The 18303-nt window shown below is 47.2% G+C and overlaps 1 protein-coding gene across 2 annotated transcripts in view; it reads left to right on the top strand.

Annotated features, from left to right (window-relative positions):
• Positions 1-3303: 3303 nt before the first annotated feature.
• HAS2 (hyaluronan synthase 2) overlaps positions 3304-18303 on the top strand; it is a 33700-nt gene continuing 18700 nt past the window's right edge. For both annotated transcript variants that reach the window (XM_029062010.1, XM_029062007.1), the window contains exon 1: positions 3304-3938. The gene's annotated coding sequence lies outside the window, so the exon portion shown is untranslated. The remainder of the gene's footprint in view (positions 3939-18303) is intronic.

Raw genomic sequence — 18303 nt, 5'->3', positions numbered from 1 at the left:
TCACCTGATCAAACAATGGTATTTATTAAGTATTTTCTGTGTGCAGAGCACTGTATTTACTGCTTTGGAAAGTACAATATAGCAGTTGGTGAACACATTCCCTGTCCATGAGAAGCTTTCTGTCTGGTAGGGTCTCCCAACCCCACATTTCTGCCTCTTGGTTTCTGTATTACTGGGTATCGGACTCTGCACCAGAAAGGAGAGAGCAGTGTGATTTAGCAGAAAGAGCATGGACCTGGGTGTTAGAGAACCTAGTTTCCAATCAGTTTCCCTAGCTGTCAAAGGGGGCTTCGATATACTCCCCGCTCTGCCACTTGTCAGCTGTGTGACTGTGGGCAAGTCACTTAACTTCTCTGTGCCTCAGTTACCTCATCTGTAAAATGGGGATTAACTGTGAGCCTCAAGTGGGACGTGATTACCCTGTATCTACTCCAGTGCTTAGAACAGTGCTCTGCACATAGCGCTTAACAAATACCAACATTATTATTATTATATCTGTTCTCCCTCCTCCCGTAGACTGTGAACCCCATGTGGGACAAGGACTGTGTCCAACTTGATTATCTTGGGCTTGGCACATTGTAAGAATGTTTAACAAACACTGGTATTATTAAGTTAAACATGTTTGGCCATTAGAGGTCCAGGTGGCCTTAATAGGGGCTATTACCTATTTCATTAGTAAAAAAAAATAAAATTCATTATTCCGAGTTCCCATTCCAATGCATTTTAAATTCTTGAGGCATAATGTGTGTGGGATGTGGGGGAGGGTGGAAGGGTGGAAGGGTGGGCGCTGAGAGTAGCCCAGAATGATTCAAGAAGAAGCCTGGCCTAGTGGAAAGAGAATGGGCCTGGGAGTCAGAGGATTTGAGTTGTAATCCCTGCTCTGTTACTTGTCTGCCATGTGAACTTGGACAAGACACTTCGCTTCTCTGTGGTTCAGTTCCTTCATTTGAAAAATGGGGATTCACTACCTGTTGTCTGGTCTATTTAGCGAGCCCCTTGTGGGATTTATCATTTATGTACCCAGTGCTTAGTACAGTGCTTTGGTCAGAGTAAGTGCTGAAATTCCACAATTAATTATTATTATTAATGATTTCAAGACAGGGGTCTTGGGGGCCCCTATTGGATGATCATTTCCTTCCAGGCATCTCCCTTTGGTTATCCTGCCGACCTCTCAAATTGAATAGGTCAGAGTCGGAGAGTCTCATCTGTTCAGCAAACTTTCTCGGCAGATTAGATAACACCACCATCCTTCCTGTGCCCATATCCATCACCTTTACGTCATCCTCAAAATGACAGGAAGGGGGGAGGAGGACGAAGGAGGGCCCGGAGGGCCAAGGTGAGGAAGGGGTATCCAGATTTATTTTTCCACCGGGCGCCGGATCTCCCTGGTCCACAGAGGTCCCCGCTCGACCATGCCCGAGTCATATGCCCGTGGTTTGAGAGGGGCAGGGCGGCGGAGATGGGTAACCTCCCTGCCCCTACATTTATCAAAGCATAGAAGCAGCGTGGCTTAGTGGAAAGAGCCCAGGTTTGGGAGTCAGGGGTCGTGGCTTCTAATCCGGGCTCCGCCACTTCTCAGCTGAGTGAATTAGGGGATGTCATGTCATTTCACTTCTCTGTGCTTCCGTGACCTCATCTGTAAAATGGAGATTAAGCCCGTGAGCCCCACGTGGGACAACCTCATGATGTCGTATCTACCCCAGCGCTTATAACAGTGTTCGGCACATAATAAGCATGTAACCAATACCATTATTAAGGGAAGCAGTGTGGCTCAGTGGAAAAGAGCCCGGGTTTGGGAGACAGAGGTCATGGATTCGAATTCCGCTTCTGCCACTTGTCAGCTGTGGCTGACTGTGGGCAAGTCACTTCACTTCTCTGGGCCTCAGTTACTTCATTTGAAAATGGGGACTAAGACTGTGAGCCTCACTTGGGACAAGTTGATTACCCTGTATTCTTTCATTCAATAGTATTTATTGAGCGCTTACTATGTGCAGAGCACTGTACTAAGCGCTTGGAATGTACAAATTGGCAACAGATAGAGGCAGTCCCTGCCCTCTGACGGGCTTATTTAATCGGGGGAGACAGACATGAACAATAGCAATAAATAGAATCAAGGGGATGAACCCAGCGCTTAGAACAGTGATCTGCACATAGTAAGTGCTTAACGAATACCAACATTATTATTGTTATTATTCGAATCCCGGCTCTGCCACCTGTCAGCTGTGTGACCGTGGGCAAGTCACTTCACTGGGCCTCAGTGACCTCATCTGTAAAATGGGGATTAAGACTGTGAGCCTCAAGTGGGACAACCTGATTACCCTGTATCCACCCCAGCGCTTAGAACAGTGCTCTGCCCATAGTAAGCGCTTAACCAATACCAACATTATTATTATTATTATCATCGGAAGACGCGTGTCGGGGAACCGAATGGGTCAAACGCGCTGCCATCGCCTCCTCCACAGCGCCACCTTCTGGCCGTTCGCCGTCATCCCGGGAACGGCGCTCGGGGCTGAGCCGGGGAAGGGCTGGGGGGAGGTCGCCCCTCCCCCTCCATCCTTCTTGCGTTTGGGGGTCGCCACGTCGGGGCTGGGGGGTCTTCGGCCCTCGTGGTGCTTTGAGATCACCCCCTCTCGGAGGGTGCCGGTCCTGGGTGGGTCCTGGGTCTTTGGGAGCTAATGCGGGGGGTTTCTCATCACCACATCCGCACTGGGGCGGCCTGTCCTTGGAGAAATTTGGGGAATTTCACCATGACACGTCCCAGCCCCCCCTCCCTCCCCAAGAGGGGCTTACCTGGGTGGAGGGTGGGAGGGGGTGAGAGTTACTAAAATGGGGAACAACTTCCCCTCCCCCTCCCGACCCTGCTCCAGGGCCCCTCCCCCCACCCCGACCCCTTAGTGGCCCCCGGAGGCCCAGTTAACCGAACCGCGCGCCGGGCCGCCTTTTCCGTGCTAGTGATAATGATAATTAAAAAATAACGGGATCCCAGCGACCGCTAGCACGGAAGAGCCCGTCGGGTCGGGGGGCAAGGGGGTGGATGGGTGGGAAGCGATTTGGAAAGCGGGATCTTTCTTTTCCTAAACTCGTCGGCGGCGATGGGGAGGAAATCAGGTGGGAAAAACACGTGTGCGACTCCTTGCTCCGCAAATGTTTGCAATTAAAGTCTCCTCAAGCCATCGGGCTTTAGACCGGTCTTCGCGCTGAGAAAGTTACTTTTGAATGGGCAGCCCTCTCTCTCTCTGAGTTCCCTCCTCCTCTCCCCTCCCTCTTCCCCCTTCCACTCCCCCCACCCTCATCCTCTACCCTATTAAAACAACCACCAAGTCTCACTTGTTAAAAGACCCCCTTAAGTTAGAGGAGGCAGAGAGGCAACGGCAGGAAAGAAAAAAAAAATTCAAGACGTCTGGAAAAAATTATCCGGTTCCTGAGAAGCCTCATTGAACCAGCATCCGCCAGAGACGTTATCCCGATGCCGTCCATCTATGGGACGCTTTTCTACCGACTACTTTCGGACTAGTTTTGGAGGACTGAAACCAAAAAAGAAGGAAAAGAAACCAAAAAAGGGGGTGCTTTCTGGTCCGAGAAGAGGGGGTCTTGCAGAGAGAGTTGGGTGGGGGTGGAGCGGTTCTTTTATTGGAAGAGCGCACGCAATCCACCCCGAGAGTTTTGGAGAGCGAAGCTGAATTTTCCAGTAGCACTCACCCCAATCAATACAGCTCCAAGTCTCCAAAATACGCGTGGGGGGAGACCACGTTGTAGCAACCCACCCTCCCCGCCTGCTCCCCACTTTTTCATGTTGTTTTTATTCTTTTTTACCTTTTTGGCTGGCCGCCTCAAATTCATCTAATCTCCCGTGACTTCACTTTTGGAAACTGTTCCTCCGCCAGTCCTGGGAGACCACACAGAGGGCTGAAGATCTTTATGACCGAAAGCTGAACAAGGTACGTTATTTATGGCCGCGTTTTCCCTGGGCGAGGAGGGTGGAGGCAGAAAAGGAGACAGGGAGAAGGAATGATTTCTTTTAAAAAAAAAAATTGCATCCCAATTCTGGACGGGTTGGGCTGGGAGGGTGAGTTTTCCGGGGAGAGGCCAGTGGAGCCACCAAGATGTTGGGGGCAGACAGCCCTCCAAATCCTTCACCAGGCCTAGGTCGCCCCGAACGTGGTCTTGGTGGAGGCCTAGGTAGAGCTGGGAGAGATCCTGGTGGGAAGGCATTCCCTAGAAAATCCCCAAGAGGTGACCAGTGAAGGAACTAAGACGTTCAGTAAATTACTGTCCAAGTAGGCGGATTGGACGTTCCCCGCCCCCCCCCCCCCACCGCTCCAAAACCCACCTTGTGTCCCCTTTATCTATCCTCCCCAGCATTAATGTCCATCTTTCCCCCGGCAGACCGTCAGCTCTTTATGGACAGGGAACGGGTCCGCTAATGCTGCTGAAGGGTACTTCCACAAGTGCTTAACACAGTGTTCTGCACCGAGTAAGCGCTCAGTAAATACCACTGATTCTCCTTTCTTCCGAGCATATGTACAGCTCACGTACAGGCAGCCCCAGCACGCCTTGGAATCTCTGGGGAAATTAAATCGATGATTTATCAATCATATGTATTGAACGGTTTCTGTGTGCAGAGCCCTGGATTAAGCGTTTGGGAGAGTACAGTACGAAAATGGGACCTTGGGCAAGTCATTTAACTTCTCTGTGCTTCTTTAACGGAAAAGTGGGGATTAAGACTGAGCCCCACGAGGGTCGTGGACTGTCTACAAACTGCTTACCTTGTATGTGCCCCAGCGCTTAGAACAATGCCTGGCACATGGTGAGCGCTTAAATACCCCCGCGATTGTAGTACAATATAATAGAGTTGGGAGGCGAGTTTATCGTCTAAAGGGGGAGACAGACATTTTTATAAAGTAATTGGGAATACATAATTTCAAGATGCCTACCCAAGTGATATGGGGTTAGGGCGAATGTCAAATAGCCCAAAGCCACAGACCTAAGTGCCTTAAACGACGCAGAAGGGAGAGGGAGCGGGGGGGGGGGGGGGGGGGGGAGAAAGAGGCTCAACACATACTCAGTCGTATTTATTGAGCGCTTATTGGGTTCCGAGCGCTGTACTAAGCGTTAGCATAAGCACAATGCCACAAATAGACAATCCCTACCCACAAGGAGCTCACAGTCAAGGGTGGGGGGAGTGGCAGAAAGGCATCCCGCCTACATGTGCAGAAGAATGCACACAAACACATGCCTGCATGCACACGGTTCAGCACCCCATGCACACCCCCAGAGGACCCCCCCACACACACACCCAAGGACACAGTTATCAGTTACTCGTTTCTCTCCCCCCGCCTTAATTCGATTCCTAGCTGCGGGGGGCAGTAGGGTTAAGCGGCCTTGGGGCCGGGCGGGGATCCCGCGGCTGGCTTGGGATGCCCCCCACCCCCACAATTGGAGGGGAGGACTGGCGTGGGGGTGAGCCTGGAAGCAAATCCTTGGGGTGGTGGAGGGGAAAGGGGAAGCCAGGACTGTCACGCCTGTCCTCGGGGGAGGGAGGGCTGAGGGTCTCAGGGATGTCCGGGGTAGGTGGGAGGACACTTTAAACTCCCTCCCCCAAGGCTGAGCTCCTCCCACCTAGAACGCCCGGCCCGGGACTCCCGCGAAACCCACGTGGCAAGGAGCAGGGAATGCCTTGACGTCACAGTTGAGGGGGAGGAATGACGTAATAAAGGACAGCGCCCTGACTGTGCCGAAGGCGAGGGCGGGGGTTTCCCTGGAACTCCCAACTATTCTGTTGGCTTTGGGTCACCCGGGATCTGGAAAACCGGCTTTGGAGGGAGTGAGGTTTTTCTAGGGTTGGGGTTAAGGGATGAAGCTGGTCCATCTTGGCAAAATTGTTGTCCGTGGTCATTTTCAAAGCGTCCATCAGTTTTCAGGTGCCTGTAGAAGCAGATCTTGAAGGGATTGCTTTTTCCTGCACACGGAGTTGGGATTACTCAATGCAAAGGACTCTGGCAACTCTTGAACCTCAGTAGGTCATTCCCGAAGGTGGGAATTTATGGTGTTGATAGGACACGTGTGGAAAGCGACAGAATTCTTGCAAGTCACCAATTTGATATTTATACGTTAGAGGATCATACAGGTTTCGAGTTAAAAAAAAAAGTGGCCCAGTGAAGTCCGTGAAGGACATAGAAAAGCAAGCAATTGTGAATAGTCTCTTGTCTACCAATGCCATTAGCCGAAAAGGGATGAATTGTACAGTGGATAATGCTAAGTGGATGCATCTATGCAGAATAATTCAGGCCTCAGTGTAAATTTGAAAAACGCATGGTACTTTTGAAATGCTTATTATAACAATAGATTTTAATAAAGAATTTGGTTTCGATGACTAGACTTCTAAGTCTGTCCATTATCCTTTGACGATAAGAGCCCAGTTTAACTCACATTCCTTTTTTGAATGCCTCTGTGGACTGCGGTCTTTAACTGCATATTTTGCTGTACAAAACTGCTAATATAAGGGGACGCAACTCTAGGTACCATGGTCATTACAGAGGTAAATGCTCATTAAAGCCACTGAGATTTCCAAGACTTTTCTCCTAAACTTTAAAATTTCAAATCACTGTTAAATATTTCCTGGTGATCGATTGTGTTCTACATGTTGGGAAGATATTCCACAGGATATTGAAACAGGATGTCTGTCTTTTCAGAAGATTTTCACCAGTAAGTCCCAGGATATCTAGTGTATTGGTTCTTCAACTACTTACTATTGCTTTGACAAACTGAAGACAGTTAAGCAGGGTTACTAATTCAAATTACAATGCCATTCTTATGAAGATGCTAGTTACCTGGTGTTGAAAATGTACCAGTTTAAGCAAGAAAGCACTCGTGTGTAAACAGAAAAATAGTACCTTATGTAACAGAGATGTGGATAAAATTAAAGTTGGGTCCCCACATCTGAGAAGGTAACATCTACTGAATTTTGCAGAAAAGTGATTTATAAATCTAATAGCCAAGCAAACATCGCTATGTCTCAAAAAAATAGATTTTCCTGAAGATGCCTGTTTTTCTTAGGCCAAATGACCATGTTGGTAGAAGGGGTCTGGGGATTTTAATGTCACCAATCCACCTGTGATATTTACGGAGCACTTGCAGTGAGGAGAGCAGTGTATTCAATACATGGGAAATGTATTGAATACATGGGAAAATACAATGCACTGATAATTACAGCCCTACCTCCAAGGAGTTTATCAACCTCTTTCTACATTTTTTTTCTTTTTTTAGCCTCAAAGGCATCATAGTAGGCTAGCCCTTAAACTTTATTACTCCAAATTCTCTGAGCATTATGACCATGACCCTGGCACTGTTTGTTGTCCAGATATCACCTTGGAGAAATTGTTACATCACGACTGTGCTCTTGGGACATTCTCGCCGCTACTTCCACAGAGTGTGGATCCAGCCAATTCTCTCCTTTCCACAAGACGGTAGTCCTAACAGGAGGAGGAATGACAATGCCCAGTTCTGCTGCCTTTTGTGCCATACATATATGCAGACCTCTAGGGGGTAGAATGTGGGCGAGGGGTGGCAGGGGAATCTGCATAAGTGGGCACTGCAAATATGGGTGCAAATGAGCACCTGGAGGATCTACATCATTCTGATTGTTTGGGGGCCTGAGAGAGAGACAGAGTGTGAGAGCATGAGACAGCAGAGTGAGCAAGTGAGACAGTGGAGTGAGCTCAAGAGGCTGAGAGAGCAAAAGATGGTGGAAAAATTAATAATAATAATAGTCATAATTATACTATTTGTTAAGCATTTACTATGTGCCAAGCACTGATAAATCATGTTGGAAATAGTCCCTGTCCCATGTGGGCTCACAGTCTTAATCCCCATTTTACAGATGAGGTAACTGAGGCATAGAGAAGTGAAGTGACTTGCCCAAGGTCACACATCAGACAAGTGGTAGAGGCAGTATTAGGACCCATAACCTTCTGACTCCCAGGCCTGTATTTTATTCGCTACTCCAAGCTGCTTAGTGAGAGAGCAAGAGTGAGAGACAGTGGAGGGAGAGCACACAGTAAGCACTCAATAAATACAGTTGATTGACTGATAATTAATGTCTGTATTTCCCTCTCAGCTGTAAGCTTTTTATGGGCTGGGAACTTGTCTATCAACTCTGTTATATTGTCCTCTCCCAAGCACTTAGTACAGTAAGTTGGCACACAGTAAGTACTCCATAAATACAATTGATTGCTCAAGAGGGCTATCTGAGCCTCAAGTTCCTTATCTGTAAAATAGGAATAATAACTTCTGCCCTACCTCCCACAAAGTAATGGAAGAGTAAAATGAGAAATGATCCTCTAGACTGTAAGCTCGTGGTGGGCTGGGAATGTGTCTACCAGTTTTGTTGTATTGGACTTTCCCAAGTGTCTAGTGCACTGGTTTGCACACAGTAAGCACTCTCAATACTATTGATTGATTGACCTTTCTTGTTCTTCTTGTAGAGTGGGTTGTGCAGATTTCTGCTAAGGCTAAACCTCTATGGAGACAGCAGGGAGAGTTGCTAGTATAGACATTAGAGTGACATTAAGCTGGGATGGGAAGGCAGTGGTGATGGACAGGCTGCCGTGGAGATGGATACATTTTGAGTTATCACTGCTACCCAAAATCTCTCTCCACTGCAATCACTATTCCGCACTTCAAGCAGCTCTGGGTGTGTTGGGGAAGTGAGAGCACCATCCATCAGTAACATTTATTGAGCATTTTCTGTGCACAACACTGTACTAAGTGCTTCAGAGAGTACAGTATAAGTGTAATAGACAAATTCCCTTCCCACAAGGACCTTACAGTCTAGAGGGGGAAACAGACATTAATAAAAGTAAATTATGGATATGTACATAAGTACTCTGGGACTCAGGGAGGGATGAATAAAAAGAGCAAATCCAAGTACAAGGGGGATCCAGAAGGGAGTCGGGGAAGAGGAAATGAGGGCTGAATTGGGGAATGACTCTCAGGGGAGATGTCTTCAGTAAGGCTTTGAAGGTGAGGAGGGTACACTAATGCCAACCTTTGATTTTGAGGATGAGGCAGAATAGGGTTAGGGGCTTTGCGATGAGAATAAAGAAGATTGGGCTTCTTGTTACATGTTCTCAAGTGTGCTCAGTACATTGCAGAGAAGCAGCATGGCTCAGTGGAAAGATCCTGGGCTTGAGAGTCAGAGGTCATGGGTTCTAATTCCAGCTCTGTTGCTTGCCAGCTGTGTGACTTGGGGCAAGTCACTTAACTTCTCTGTGCCTCAGTTACCTCATCTGTAAAATGGGAATTAAAACTGAGTCCCACGTGGGACAACCTGATCACCTTGTATCCCCCCCAGGCGCTTAGAACAGTGCTGTGCACATAGTAAGTGCTTAACAAATACCACCATTATTGTTATTGCTCTGCACATGCCACTTGTGTCTGTTTAATGTTATGTTGTACTCACCCAAGTACATAGTACAGTGCTTTGCACACAGTAAGCACTCAATAAATACAATTGAATGTAGAATGAACTTTTTCAGTGGCTCAATAGGGGCCACATCCGACTCCTCGAGGGTTTCCGGTTTCTGGTTTCCGACGGCCACCCAGACAACAAAATCCGGAAACCAAATCAATCCCCTGGACTAAAGCTGTGCTGAGTGGGGCATGTGAGGAGACTGAATGGCAGGAAGAGAGATCCAAACAGCTGTTGTACAGTGGGCTGAGATTGTGAAATGGAAAGCAATGAGGACAGGGGAAAATGTGTCAAGGATGAGGAAACCGAAACCTCAAAAATTCTGCCGCTCAGCTGAAAGTTGGAAGGAATAGCTATAGACAGACCCGTGTAGCCCACTGCAATCCAGAAAGGAGCAGCTCTTTTTTAAAAAAATGATATTTGTAAGCATTTACTATCATGAGCTTACTCTTAACTGCTTGTTCATCATGCCTCATTTAGCCTCCGTACTTAAACCACCTTCCCTTATGACCAAATTGAAACTCTCAACAGCACCCTCCCTGCTGGACTCAAGTCACTCGCTCCTCTATCCCTCCGTCGTTCTCGTACAACTAACCCACAGCCCTAGATCACCTCCGCAGTCCGCCTCCTTCGCTCTTGTGCATGAGCGGCAGAGGTCTGCTGGTGGAAATCTAGACATCAGGCTGACCACCCATTTCAAGTTTATCCGTACAAGCTTTAACTCTGCCCGCTCCTCTGCCTGGCAAAATTATTTCTCCATCCTTACACCCATGCCCATCATCCTCGCCAGTTGTTCCAGACTTTTATCTCCCTCCTCAGGTCCCCTGTTCCCTTCCCTTACTCCTAATGACCAGGCCACCTACTTTATTGAGAAAATTGACAGTATAAGGTGTGATCTCCCCTCCTGACCCTTTTCAACTCTCCCATCTTTCCCAATAGTATCTCTAGAGAAGTTCTCCTCCCCTCTCTCAAAATCCACCTCTTCCACCTGTGCAACCCATCCTTCCTTCACACCTTATCAAAACACCCCCTCCTTTATTCCCTCCCTAACTAGTCATCTTCAACTGTATGCTCTCCAGTGTCTTCTCCCCCACTGCTTTCAAAAAAAGGGTCCACATCTCCCCTAACCTAAAAAACCCTCTTACCTTGACCCCATAGCTCCCTCCAGTTATTGCCCCATCTCCTTCATACCATTCCTCTCCTAACTCCTTAAGTGAGTCTTCTGCATTTGCTGTCTTAAGTTCCTCTCCTCCAAGTCTCTCCTTGACCCTCTCCAATCTGGTTTCAGTCCCTTTCACATCATAAAACCTCCCTATCAAAGGCCACAAATAATCTCCTTCTTGCCAAATCTAGTGGCCTCTATTCCATCTTAATCTTTCTCAACCTCTCAGCTGCCTTCGATACTGTCATCTTTCTCCTGGACACATTACCCAACCTCAACTTCACTGACCCTGTCTTCTCCTGGTTCTCCTCTTATCTCTCTGGCTGCTGATTCTTAGTCTCCTCTGGGAACTCCTCCTCTGCCTCCCACCCCTTAACTGTAGGGGTCTCTCAAGGTTCAGTTCTGGGTCCCCTTGTATTCTCCATCTACGCCCACTGCCTTGGAGAACTCATTCCCTCACATGGCTTTAACTATGACCTCTTTGCGGATGATACCACGTCTACTTCTCCAGCCTTGATCTCTCTCCAACTGTACAGTCTCACAATTCCTCCTGCCACCAAGATATCTCTACTTGTTTGTCCTCGAATCACCTCAAACTCAAAATGCCTAAAACAGAACTCCTCTTCCCACCCAAACCCTGACTTCTCCCTGGCTCTCCCATCCCTACAGATGACACCACCACCCTTCCTGTCTCACAAGCCCATAACCTTGACTCCTCTCTCTCGCTCAATCCACATATTCAATCCACCACCAGATCCTGTCTGATCGACCTTCATAACATCACTAAAATCTGCCTATAATTTACCCTTCCCTCTCCATCCAAACTACCTCGTTAATCCAATCATTTATCCTATCCAGCCATGATTAGTACATCAGCCTCCTTGCTGACCTCCCTGCCTCCTGACTCTCCCCAATCCAGTTCATACTTCATTTTGCTACCTGGGTCATTTGTCTACAAAAACATTCAGGCCATGTTTCCCCACTCCTCAAGAAACTCTGGTGGATGCCCAACCACTTTTGCAACAAACAGAAACTCCGCGTCATTGGCTTTAAAGCACTCAATCACCCTTCCCCCTCCTAACTCACCTTGCTACTCTTCTACTTTGATCCAATATGCCCACTTCACTCTTTTAATGCTAACCTTCTCATTGTATCTCGATCTTGTCTATTTTGCTGCTGACCTCTCATCCATGTCCTGCCTCTGGCCTGGATCGCCCTCCCTCCTCATGTTTGACAGATAATGACTTGTCCCCGCTTTAAAGTCTAATTGAAAGCACACCTCCTCTAAGAGGCCTTCCCTGACTAAGCCCTCCTTTCTTCTTCTCATTTCTTCTTGCTCTCCCTTCTGCCTCACCCTGACTTACTCACTTTATTCTTTCCCCCCCCCAGCCCCACAGCACTTATGTATTTCCCTGTAATTTATTTATTTATGTTAATATCTGTCTCCCCCTCTACACTGTGATCTTACTGTGTGCAGGGATTGTATCTGTTGTTGTATTGAACTCTCCCAAGAGCTTAGTGCAGTGCTCTGCACACAGTAAGTGCTCAGTAAATATGATTGAATGAATGAATGAACAGGGACTGGGTCCAACTCTATTTGCTTGTATCCACCCCAGCGCTTAATTCAGAGCCTGGCAGATAGGAAGTGCTTAATATATACCACAGTTTTAATTATATTTATTATTATTCTACAGCCCAGTCTACATACTCTGCACCTCTAGCACCAGTGTGAAATAAATAGAATTAGAGATATGTGCATATGTACACAAGTGCTGTGGGGTGGAGGGGAGGGATAGAGCAAAGGGAGCGAGTCAGGGCAACAGGGAGCAGAGGGGAAGCTGAGGAAAAGGGGGGCTGTTTCCCACCCATAATGAGCTGACAGATTAGATTCATTCAATTGTCCTTTTTTTTTTTATACGTACTGTGCTCTGATCTCTTCTATCTCGCTGCCAACCCTTTCCCACGTCCTTCCCTCCATATACACCAGACCACCAAGCTTGTTAGGGGCAGGGAATGTGTCTGCTAATATTATTGCATTGTACTCTCCCAAGTGCTTAGTCCAGTGTTCTGCACATAGTAAGTGCTCAATAAATCCCACTGATTGACTACAGCCAGACTCCCTAGACTGTAAGCTTATTTTGTGCAGGGTATGTGTCTACCAACTATGTTGTATTGTACTCTCCCAAGTAATTAGCACATTGCTCTGCACATAGTAAGCACTCAGTAAATACCACTGATTGATTCTCTCAGTGGAATTTTCTGGGAGTCTGACAGCCCAGGGACCCTCTGGCTGGGGGTGAGGGGAGGTGGCTCAGAGACACTCATTGGATTTTTCCACTGGGAGAGCTGACCCTTTCCCTGTTGGAGAGCTTCACTTTCCACTTCTTCCCTGGCTGTAACTGGGTCCTGCGAATATCTCAGTGATGCTTGCCACGGCATCTGCTGGCCCAGCCCAAACCAAAAACCACCCTCTTACATCACTCCTGACTGCAAATGATCCTGATTTTTCTTTTTCTTAAAAAATGCTATTACTTTAGCACTTATTATATGCCAGGCACTGTACAATGCACTGGAATAATAATAATAATATTTGCAGTATTTGATAATTTTGGTAATAATAATTATGGTATTTTTAAGTGCTTATTTTGTGCCAACCTCTGTTCAAAATGCTGGGGTAGATACAAGGTAATCAGGTTGTCCCACTTGGGGCTCATAGTCTTAATCCCCATTCGAAACCCCATTTTACAGATGAGGTAAACTGAGGCACAGAGAAGTTAAGTGGCTTGCCCAAGGTCACACAGCAGATACATGGAGGAACTAGGATTAGAATCCACATCCTTTGTCTCCTAAACCCATGCTCTTTCCACTAAGCTACACTGCTTCTGGACACAATTCCTGTCCCATTTGGGGCTCACAGTTTCTATCCCCATTTTCCACATGAGGTAACTGAGGCTCAGAGAAGTGAAATGACTGGCCCAAGGCTGCACAGCAGACAACTGGAGAAGCCACTGTTAGAACCTATGACCTTCTGACTCTGACACTGTGCTCCATCCACTAAACCATACTGCTCCTCATAGACAGAGGGGCTCCCAGTCTCACTCTTCATTTTACAGATGAGGTAACAGACCCAGAGACGAGAAGTGATTTGCCCAAGGTCACACAGTAGACAAGTGGCAGAACTGGGATGAAAACCCAGGTCCTTCTGACTCCCAGGCCTGTGCTCTTTCCACTAGGCCATGCTTCTTCTATTCTTTCATTCATTCAATTGTATTTATTGAGAGCTTACTGTGTGCACTTAGTACAGAACACTGTACTGACCACTTGGGAGAGTATAATACAACAATAAACGTACACATTCCCTGCCCACAATGAGCTTACGGTCTAGAAATGGAGAGACAGACATCAGTACAAATAAATACATGAGAGATGTTTACGTAAGTGCTGTGGGGCTGGTATGGGGGAAGAACAAAGGGAGCAAATCAAGGTGACACAGAAGGGAGTGGTGGAAGAAGAAAGGGGGGGAGGCTTAGTCTGGGAAGACTTCCTGGAGGAGGTGTGCCTTCAATAATGTTTTGAAGGTGTAGAGACTGTCTGTCTGATATGAGGAGGAAGGGCATTCTAGGCCAGAGGCAGGATGTGGACTAGGGGTTGACTGGGAGATAGGCAAGATAGGGGCACAGTGAGAAGGTTGAACAGGGGGCTACCAAGGGTAGGGGCCTAGCTGGAAGGGGTGGAAGAGCTGGGGGGAGAGAGCAGGTGGAATCAACTCCCAGAACAGCCATCGTTTTAAGAGAGCATGCCACGGAGTGGGTTTTGTTTCAGGTTCTTTAGGGCAGTGGGCCTCTGAAAGGAAGGAGGATTGGGAAATATGGATTGCACAGAGACCTTTGGACAGAATGAAGTTGCCATCCAGTGTTCACCCAGGGCCTGATGCTGACCAGCTGCCCGACAGCACCAGGGTCTGCCTGCGTCTGCAGGGTGGCAGGGCTGGATGTGGGCAGAGCTTCCTGTTGATGCTGAGGGCAGGGGATGTCTATTTATTGTTATAACGTACTCTTCCAAGTGTTTAACACAGTGCTCTGCACACAGTAAGTGCTTAATGTACCTGATTGAATGAATGACCTCCACTAGGCCTGCATTCCAGTCTGTTATGATTAGGTGGAACTGTCTCCTAAGGACTCAAATTTGCAAAAGGCTTGATGCTAATGATCAAGCAGTCCACCAGTGGTGTTTATTAAGCACTTATTATGTGCAGGGCACTGTACTAAGCACTTGGGAGAGTACAGTACAACAGAGTTGGTAGACATGTTCCCTGCCAACAATGAGCTTTCAGTCTATAAGGACAGTCTACAGTCAATCACTGAGTGGTATTTGAGTGCTTTCTGTTTGCAGATCACTGGGCTAAACACTTGGGAGAGTGCACTATAGCTGAGTTGGTTATTTTCTGCACAATCAATCAATGGTATTTACTAAGCACTTATATATAGAGCACAGTACTAGGCACTGGGGAGAGTGCAATAGAGCAGAATTAGCAGACACATTCCCAGCCCATCCAGGACCCAAATAGGATGTCACTGTTCATGTCACTGTTCCTTCTCAAGCCTTGGCTCAGGAGCAGGGCAAAGGGTTTGGAGACTGTGTTTTCTGGTTTATTTATTCATTTATTTTTAAGGTATTTGTAAAGAGTTTACTATCAGGCACTGTACTGAGCACTGGGAAGATAGAAGCTAATCAAGTTGGACAGTTCATGTCCAACATGAGGCTCACAATCTTAATCCCCATTTGACAGATGAGGAAACAGGCCCAGAGAAGTGAGGTGCTTGCCCAAGGTCACACAGACATGTAGCAGAGCAGGGATTAGAATCCAGGTCCTCTTACTCCCAGGCGTGGGCTCTATCCACTAAGCCACAGTGCTTCTCTAACATCACTTAGCCTGTATGAGCCCCAGTTTCCTCCTATGTAAAATGCAGGGGGGAATTTTTGCCTCCCCTGAGCTCACTGGGACTTTTGGGAGGAAAAATGAGATCATTAATGTGGAAGTTCTTCAGCCACTTGCCTGCTATGTGACCTTGGACAAGTCACTCAACTTCTCTGGGCCTCAGTTCCCTCATCTGCAAATTGGGAATTCAATCTCTCTTCTCTGTCATGCTTAAGCTGTGAGTCCCATGTGGGACACGGTGATCCAGGATCTATCCCAGCACTCAGTACAGTACTTGGAAGCAGCATGACCTAGTGGATAGAACCCAGTCCTGGGAGTTAGTAGGACCTGAGTTCCAATCCTAGTTCAGCCACATGCTTGCTGTGTGACCTTGGGCAAGTCACTTTATAACTCTGGGCCTCAGTTCCCTCATCTGTCAAATGCGGATGAAGACTGTGATCCCTTTGTGGAACATGGACTGCATCCAACATAATTAGTTTGGATCTTCCTGGCACATAGTAAGGACTTAACAAATACCACAATTATAAGAGTAACAATAACAATAAAATATAATAAATAATACAATACAATAATAATACCATAATAATTTTGGTATTTGTTAAGCACTTACTACGTGCCAAGCACTGTTCAAATTGCTTTTCTAAAAGCTGGTTTTACCAGGCTTGGTCTCCTTCCTGTTGGTCTGCCCATTCAGTGTCAATCACCTTGGTGCACGATATCTACATTTCTAAAATAAGGTGTCGTGATCCAGGACATGGCCCTGGGAATCAGAGTCAGTCAGGTAGTTGTATTTATTGAGGGCTTACTGTGTGCCGAGCACTGTACTAAGCACTTGGGAGAGGACAGTACAACATTGTAACAGACATATTCCCTTAGAAATCCAATTAATTGGCATAGGTCTTCAGTATTCTTGGGGCACAAGAATTCTGGTTGGTCAATACAAATTAACACCCCAAATAGCTGCAACCATTTCCCTGCCCTCCCCCATCATCAGATCCTTTTCCAGAGCCTCTGCAATGCAGTGGTTTGAGAGGAGGAAGAGGAGGAGAAGAAGGAGGAGGAAGAGGAGTAGGTGCTTCTGCCTCCCCAGATGATGGGCCATTGTGACATGCCTGATTTGCACATTAACTCCCAGAGTGGATGCTCAGCTCCAGGCCTGGCCTGCCCCACCAGGCGGCTCCACCTGCCAGGGCCACCGGGAGGACCCCTGGGGTGTGGACAGGACCCCTGGAGGGTGGATGTCCTGGGGCTCAACTGAAAATGGGGAGGAGGAGGGGTTGGGGGGCGAAGGAAGTGGCAGAGAGAGAAGGAGAAGGAAGAGGAGAATGCCTCCTGGCTTCCCCTGAGGAAGAAGGCCTACATCCAGCGTCTTCTGTCAGGGAACAATTCCCGTCGCCAATGGCCACTAGAGGGTTCAGGTGGTTTAGGGCAGTGGTTGGGGCGCCTTACTTCAAGCCAGGCGCTGAACTTCTCTGTGCCTGTTTCCTGATCCCTGTTCTCTGTTCCTGATCTGTAAAATGGAGATTCAATATTTATTCTCCCTCCTACATGAGAAGAGAAGCCGGGTGGCTTATTGGAAAGAGCATGGATGTGGGAGTCAGAGGTCATGGGTTCTAATCCTGGCTCCGCTACTTATCAGCTGTGTGACTTTGGGCAAGTCACTTAACTTCTCCATGCCTCAGTTCCCTTTTCTGTAAAATGGGGATTAAGAGACTGTGAGGCCCACATGGGACAACCTGATTACCTTCTATCTTCCCCAGCATTTAGAACAGTGCTTGGCACATAGGAATCGCTTAACAAATACCATTATTATTATTATGATGATGATGATTGAGACTGTGAGCCCCATATGGGACAGGGACTGTGCCCAACTCAATTTGCTTGTATCCACCCAGTGTTTAATACAGTGCCTGGCACATATAAGCACTTAACAGATGCCATTGTTATCATTATTATTATTATGTGGGACAGGGACCCATTCATTCATTCAATTGTATTTATTGAGCGCTTACTATGTGCAGAGCACTGTACTAATCGCTTGGAATGTACAATTTGGCAACAGATAGAGACAATCCCTGCCCAACAACGGACTCAATGAATCCATCGATAGTCTTTACTTAGTACATACCGTGTGTGCAGAGTACTGACCTACATGCTTGGGAGAGGATAATAAAACAGAGTTAGTAGACCTGATCCCTGCCCACCATTTCTTTTCTGATTATAATCTATCTCCCTTTGCATTTAGTATGGTGCTTGGCTTTTAGTAAGCACTTAACAAATACCATATTATTATTTTCAAAAATGCCTCTTCAGAAGGCATCCCCCTCCACCGAGAGGGTCAATCAATCAATCAAAAACATTTACTGAGCATTTACTATGTGCACAGCACTGTAATAAATGCTGTACAGGGCAACATGGCCTAGTGGATAGAGAACCGGCCTAGGAGTCAGAAGAACTTGGGTTCTAATCTGGCTCTGCCTCTTGTCTGCTGTGTGACTTTGGGCGAGTCGCTTAATTCTCTGGGCCTCAGTGAGAGAAGCAGCGTGGCTCAGTGGAAAGAGCATGGGTTTAGGAGTCAGAAGTCATAGGTTCTAATCCCAGTTTCGCCATTGTCAGCTGTGTGACTTTTAGCAAGTAACTACTCAGTGCCTCTGTGACCTCATCTGTAAAATGGGGATTACGATTGTGAGCCTCACATGGGACAACCCGATTACCCTGTATCTACCTCAGCGC

This window comes from Ornithorhynchus anatinus, chromosome 4 (genome assembly GCF_004115215.2).
Source record: "Ornithorhynchus anatinus isolate Pmale09 chromosome 4, mOrnAna1.pri.v4, whole genome shotgun sequence".
Taxonomy (NCBI): Eukaryota; Metazoa; Chordata; class Mammalia; order Monotremata; family Ornithorhynchidae; genus Ornithorhynchus; species Ornithorhynchus anatinus.
This window is presented reverse-complemented; position numbering and strand designations above follow the sequence as displayed.